Source organism: Dipteris shenzhenensis, chromosome 1, assembly GCF_047967505.1.
Source record: "Dipteris shenzhenensis isolate YYH24624 ecotype China chromosome 1, Dip_SZ_1.0, whole genome shotgun sequence".
In the NCBI taxonomy this organism is placed as follows: Eukaryota; Viridiplantae; Streptophyta; class Polypodiopsida; order Gleicheniales; family Dipteridaceae; genus Dipteris; species Dipteris shenzhenensis.
The window spans coordinates 24,420-31,650 of record NC_141596.1 but is presented as its reverse complement, the minus strand read 5'-3'; the positions used below and the strand labels follow the sequence as shown (position 1 = coordinate 31,650).

Genomic DNA, 7,231 nt, shown 5'->3' with positions numbered 1-7,231 from the left:
ACTAGGGAAATCCTCGTTAGTTTCTTTTCCTCTGCTTAGTGATATTCTTAAACTCGGCGGGTAGCCTTGCCTGATCTGAGGTCCATGTTCCAATACGGGGGGAGCTCATCGGCACCCCCCACGAGCCCGATCTCGGGACGTGCACCTCCAGGAAATTCGTCCGCAAACTGCTGCCCCGCAAGGGGACGGACCACCATTGCGACGCCTCGCCACTCAGTGCCATCGATCCATTTCAACCGATCGCATTGCCTCGGAGGGGCATCACGGACGGCCAGCTCCATCGCTCGGCCCCCCTCAAAGAGGAGGGGCAAGGGGCGTGGTTGTGGTGAGGACGGTCAGACAAGCATGCCCTTAGACTACGTATCGCATTTCGCTGCGTTCTTCATCGTTGCAAGAGCCAAGATATCCATTGCTAAGAGTCATTTTTACTTGTGTTACATCCTCCACGAGGGAGGGATATCAAACCATTGCGTTTCTTCAGTGCCTCGCACCCATCGTGAGGGGGCAGAAGGTTTATCATGCGGCCCCATGCCGAGGCACGGAGGAGGGGGGCTGCCCGCACGGTGGATGGGGGGAGATCCCCGCCCCCCACTGCATGATCGATGGACTGTCCCAGCTCGATGCCACGCCCACTTTCGCCTGGTTCCAATGGGGAGCGTGGCATCGACAGCCGCGCCTCCGAGCGCGGCCTCTCGATGTTATGTCCACTGTGGTTCACGGTGTTTCTCACGGTGATGTGTCTCAATGATCCTTCCGCAGGTTCACCTACAGAAACCTTGTTACGACTTCTCCTTTCTCTAAATGATAAGGCTTAATGAACTTCTCACAACATCACCGGCGGCGAACCACCGACATCGCCGCAATCCAAAAACTTCACCGGACCATTCAATCGGTAGGAGCGACGGGCAGTGTGTACAAAGGGCAAGGACATAGTCAACACAAAATCATGTATTTTTCTTTCAAGCTTGTGTCTACTCTCCTTCTCTCTCTAGCACTCTCTCTCTAATCAATGTGTTAATTAAGTCTTGATTAGGTCAAGTTAGGAAACCCTAACCCTAAAAATCCAACATCTACGGTCGCTTGTATAATTGTAGAAAGAAGACTTCCAAGCTTTTATGGAGAGATATCCAAGGGCTCGCTTGGAGGCACCTTGAAGGAACACATAAAGACTACAAACACACTCCCATCTTCTATGGCAGTCTTACTCATTTGGACTGAGTTTTGGATGTGGATCTGCTACATCTACCATGTAATCTTCACAAAGGGAAGATGTGGAAGGATCAGCATGAGAGAGGAAGAACAAGATCATAAGAAATGGTCTTGTGACCTATCTAACGGGCCCCACGAAAAGCTCCTACCTTGCTGATGAACATGCTATGTGAAACATGGAGGCTATGCATGTTTTGGAGCTCCAGCAGGGCAAAGGATGGAGAAGGCCTTTGAAGCTATCAAAAAAGCAAGAGATGCAGTTGTGAGTGTCAAGGAGGCAGCATGACAAATTAAAGAACACCGAGCTTGGATTATTTCGGAGTTGAGCCTAACGAGGTTGGAGCTAATGAACCTGCAATTCTAAAATCGTTGCACTGTTCATAGTGAGGCTATGGGAATTGAAGCTGTCATCGATGCATTTGTAAGGGACCTCTCTCATCTGCTATTGATTGCCATGACATCGACAACTCCTTCCTTGCAAGGTTGCCTACTTGACGTCACTATTTTCTTCATTAAGGAACAGGTAACCTCAAACTTTCTTTAGCACTCATATTTCATTCTGGATGAAGCTCATTGGTTAGTACTGAACATGATTATCTAGATTTTCTTGTGTCTCATAAGCAATATTGTCAGTGTATCCTACCCTTTTGTTTGGCCTCGAGCATGTCAAATGCATCATTGTTTGCATGATAGTGTGCATGGTTTCATCGCATACTTACTGTCATCATTACATCGGAACATGGTCATTCACTTGGATAGGTGTGCCATCGTTGAAGTCAGAAGACCCTATTATTGAAAGTGATGCAATACCTACCTATCAGTACATGATCATATTTGTCGGCTAGGTACTAGACATTGTGTAAAACAATGACATACTCTAGTACATATTTGGACAAACTCAAGATTTAAATGAGTTAACAAAAATGCTATTCAAATAACTGACTTGTGACCCTCTGATACTGGGGAGGAGAAGCATACGGCACCCTCCAACACCAGAGGAGAAGCATACAAGACTCTTTAACACCAAAGGAGAGACTCATAGATGGGAGAACGCCACATTCCCTACAAATTATAGAAAAATGGGTGAGGATGGTGCAACCCCCTTGCCATACATTTGTATGGTCTTTTTTTTTCCTCCATGGTCACAAGCATGCGTGCACCTATTGCATTTATCTACATCAAATGTTCGTAAAAAAAGAAACAAACCAAAATATTAAGTTATATTATATTAATAAAATGAGAGAACCATCAAACTAAAATATCTTCCGAAAAACTACACGCATACCAAAGCAAGCAATGAATCTTCAATTTGCAAAACCAAAGTATTGGAGTCATACATGATGAAGCCTGAGAGAAATTTTGGAGAGTTGGCTCAACATGCTGATCAGCATAAGAATTGTCATTTTTTAGGTAGGAACAATTGTTAGAGCACCATCAATGGTCACGGCCAGTTACTAGGCACTCTCCAAAAATAGTGACATCAAACGCCAATAAGCAGACACTCATGAAGCTAATCGTCGACATCCATCGTAGCCTAATGGTTAACATGGTAGCCTTTTGATCGTGAGATCTCGAGTTCGAGAGTACTCGTTAATTGGAGCATAAGCGACTTTCTGCTATTTTTGCTATCGAAGTGGGTGTGTAGTTGAGAAAATTGCTTGATTTTTTTTTTCTACAATCATCATTGATCGAAGATGCTGACATAGGCAAAGTTCAAAAAAATACACTCCGGAGAAAATGCGCTCACCATTTTTTAAGGTGCCTTATAACTGGCCCCTTTACCCTAGTTGTTGCAACTTGTCGCTTTCTCCTCGCATACAAGAATTGTTGCATGAGCGACTCCACCTATTTTTAAACCTTAACCAACTTTTCAACCGTCTTTTTTTATCTTTATGACACCAATAAGCTTGTGCCAAGTGGCTTCGTCTCCTTCTGACATCCCAAAAAGTCTTTTATACAAAAAGGTAATGATGTGTTTGTGAGACTATTGAGCATGTAGAAAGGAAATGTAATGCTCTCACTAGTTTTTTGGTTCAAGAAATTAATAATAGATTTCCATCACATGACTTGGTTGAAGCATCTAACATCATCTATCCGAAATTTTGGTATTCTATAACCTATGTAGTGGATTTCTGAGGCATTTTGGATATCCCAAGGACAACCATGATGAGTGAAGGGGATAATCCCCTCACCAAAAATAGCTCATTGTTGCAAAAGCACCGTACGAGGATTACAAACTAGTACAGAAACTTGTTCAATTAGAATTGATGTGGATTATACATGAATTATACACCAACAATAAAACAATGACTTTTTTTGGTGAATGCCAATAGTTATATTTGAGCACGAACATAAAAGTGTCCTAACACATGGATGCAATGAAAAAGCAACACTAAATTAGTGGTTCCATCAATCAGCTTTGCTCAAAATGGCACAACCATGACCTATCCTTTCTCCTTGTGTTGCTATAATCCAAGACTTTCTATATATTACCTCCTTCATTTACAAAATAACAAGGAGATGACCTATTCCTCTGCAAAATCTACTTATGTAACTATATATCCCTCAACTCCATCGTTGGGGGTTTATAAAGGCTCTAGGTCCCCAAAAGCTCTCACTGGATCACCATCTTCAAGATTCATCACGACTCCATGGCCGAAGTTAATGCACTCACACGATCTAAGCTGAGATTGTGGAAACTTAATTGCTCTTCCTAACATTTGGTTCATAGGAACTAGCCTCTACAATGTGTGCACATGCACATAAAATAAAATGTAAAAACTATCAAGTTTCCATACTTTTGACAGTGGCTCATATTCCTAAACCTAAGTTTTTGTTACTTCAAGGACATTAAAGTAGTTCAGTATTTGTAAGTGGAATACAAAGAGTAATTGAGGTAGGGTGAAGTGGTTGTTGTTTGCATACAAGGTCTGGCCAACATTAGCCTAGTATAAGCAAAGATCATGCCCTTGACTTGTCAGGACATAGGAGAAAATACTCATAACAGATATCGCTCTTCAACCAACACGTTAAATGCAGACTCTTAACCTCACTATCATATAAAGGACTAGGTTACTTTCACCAAGTTTTCAATCCACTGAGTTCCTTAGGTACACATTTGAATACAATTGCTCACGCATTTGCAGGTATGCACAACTATTACATAGCAAGATATATCCTTCAACAAATGATTGGCACAATAATCCAATTACCCCAACTTCGAGCACTCACCCACCAACCCACCAAGGCTCTTGCTCAACTCACTCCCCACCCACAAAACACACCATGAGATTGTGCACTGCTCTCCGGATTGCACAATATACATACCCAATAGTTGGGATCAATTTTACACATTTCCTTGTTGAGATTACCATTACAAACATCAAGCTCAGTAATGAACAAGTTAAGCTTACAATATTCATGTTAGGATAGTACAGAACATGGTTCTCACACCCCTTGTCTAAAAGGTATCCTCAACATTCATGTGAGACTTTATAAGATTTATGATAATGATAGCTACATGAGTAAATGAGATTCCATTCATGCAGCATCACCTTGTCAACCCATATGGATTGTGTTGGCCAGGTTATGCCATAAATTCTATAATGGCTCTAGTGGGCTGAATCTTAACACCATCCACAATAACCCCCTTTTTCCACCGTCCACCAACAATCTCCATCATGCTAAAGTTCACCTTTAGTCGCATCTCCCTCTCCACATGAAACTCACCAACATCAAGCTCCATCTAAGTTCCACATGATCTCACGCAGGCCATAGTAGTCGAGCTTACAAGCGAAGCTTGATCTCCAATGAACAAACATTGAGACTCTTTACATTGACCATCCGATGTTGAGAGAGAGAGATTCACAGGTGCTCTGACCCAACTAGATCTTAGGTCCACAAACATTATCCGGAATGACATTGTATAGCCCCTTGGCATAAACATGCTGTCAAGGTCCCCACGTACTTCAAACTAGCATACATGATGCAAGTGGGCACTTTCAGGAAACCTGATAAAAGAAAAATGCCTAGCATTAGTAAGACGAAGGAGTCAATTTAAGTAATATTATAGTGTCTTCTATCTGTGAGACAATCCAAGAATCAAGTTGTGGGAGCCAATGCCAATAATGCTCGTCATCTCCCCATACAATTGTCAAGTCTCTTGCGCCTTTTACAATATAGCCTTGCCCCGTGCATGGATCCAACCAATACGGCTGAATATGGCCAACTAAATGCAAGTGAGAAAGCATAAAAATCCATTTGCTATAGCTTCAAACTTAGCTCGAAGTATAGATGACAAACCTAATGGTCAGGGTGGCAACTCCAACTCCATGCCCTCCTTTCTTTATGGTATCACGCACACACCTCTTATGTGTGCACATGCATAGACACACATATAGCTATGTACTGCTTATCACATATAGCTACATGTTGCTTCTTATTTGCCCAAAAAGCTTCTAAAAGCTCTTTCTGGTGAGACCCACACATACAAACAAACAAGTCCTAATTGGCTTCATGATACTAAAATATACAAGCATACAAGGACTAGAAAACTTGGATCGAAGAAATCTCTCCCTGCTTCGGAGTCCCTAACCCCTCGTTATGGAATAATTAAACATTTTGCTGTTCCTGAGGTTCTGAAGACACCCTGGGCATTGCCTCAACTTCAGGTATGTCTCCCTCCAGTGCACTTACTGCCCTTGCTTCTCGAGCTTAAAGAAGAATTTCCCATCTCCTTCTCTAAAACCTCACTCCATAAGAATATTGAGGAAGATTTGAACCATCATTGGAATCACTCATGCATTGTGCACATGCTCAAAGATATACAAATAAGAAATCATTTGCTTTTGACAATACACGTGCAGGGCATAAGATCCAGTGGCTGCCCCAAATCTCATAGAACCTCTCTGGGTCTAGTATATGAACCTAGCCAACCAGCTTAATTGAAACCGCTTCATCGAGGATGCAATCCTTAATTTAAGGTTGCTAGGCAATAGCGGGAAGAATTCCTCTAAAAGTCATGCCTCATAGAGGTTCCTCACCAGCAAGGCATCATACTTCTTAGCACCAATAGATATCTAGGGAAATTCCACACTTAGCAGGATTGCCAAAGTGTTTGAGGCCATTATTCCTCAAACTCTAAACAGAAAACAATCATATAGCACCATTACAAGCACCAAAACATGCAGGAAGTTGTTGCATACAGAGTGCAGTCGCCTAAATTGCAAAAGACACAAGAAGACCAGAAGTGCAACTTCCAATATTAATCTTGATACAAACTTCAACTTAGACGCTCTATTTAACCAACTAAAATTCGGTTTCCATAGACCAAGAACTCCCAACTACTTAACACTACTCAATAGAGACTAAAGTTTAAAAGTAACTAAAAGACACCAACTAAAACATAACTTCTAGAAAATACCCCTTTAACAATCCACTTGCTTCTGCCATGCTTCCTATCATCCTCTTCTTGCTCATCAAATGCAGTCAATTGCTTCTTCTTAGGCCTTGGATTGATAGATATTGGGGTGTGTAGTTGGGCTGTCTCTACTCCAACAGGGATGGCATTTAAGTCTATCCCATGCTTATCTCTTAGTCGGGGATTGCATCAGATAACTTTTGGAGGTATGATCTCTGTTGCATTGAGTGCCAACTCAGCCCCATGCTTGATCCCAGCTATCTTCTTCCCATGAGGCTCATTTGCTCCCCTTCTCAAAGCCATGTTGTTAGCAAGCCTGGGGGTAGGTTGTGGATTGATGATTTCTGAAGTTTGTAGGTGGGGTGTCTCCACTACAATAGGGGTGACATTTTAGTCTATCCATAGATCCTTCTTTTCTCTCAACCAGGGACTGCATCGGATAAAATTTGGAGGTGTTGTCTCTGTTGCATCTATCTCAAGACCTTGCTTATCTAGTCTCAACCAGGGAGTGCATCAGATAACATGTGGGGGTGTGGTCTCCATTGCATTGAGTGCCAGATCAGCCACAAGCTTGCTCTCTACTATCTTCTTTCCATAAGGTTC

The 7,231-nt window shown here is 42.3% G+C and overlaps 2 pseudogenes; both read right to left on the bottom strand.

The window, feature by feature from the left end:
• Positions 1-278: 278 nt before the first annotated feature.
• LOC147905210 (5.8S ribosomal RNA) lies at positions 279-421 on the bottom strand (annotated as a pseudogene).
• Positions 422-4,795: 4,374 nt separating this feature from the next.
• LOC147905209 (F-box protein At2g02240-like) lies at positions 4,796-5,423 on the bottom strand (annotated as a pseudogene).
• Between the last annotated feature and the right edge of the window lie 1,808 nt (positions 5,424-7,231).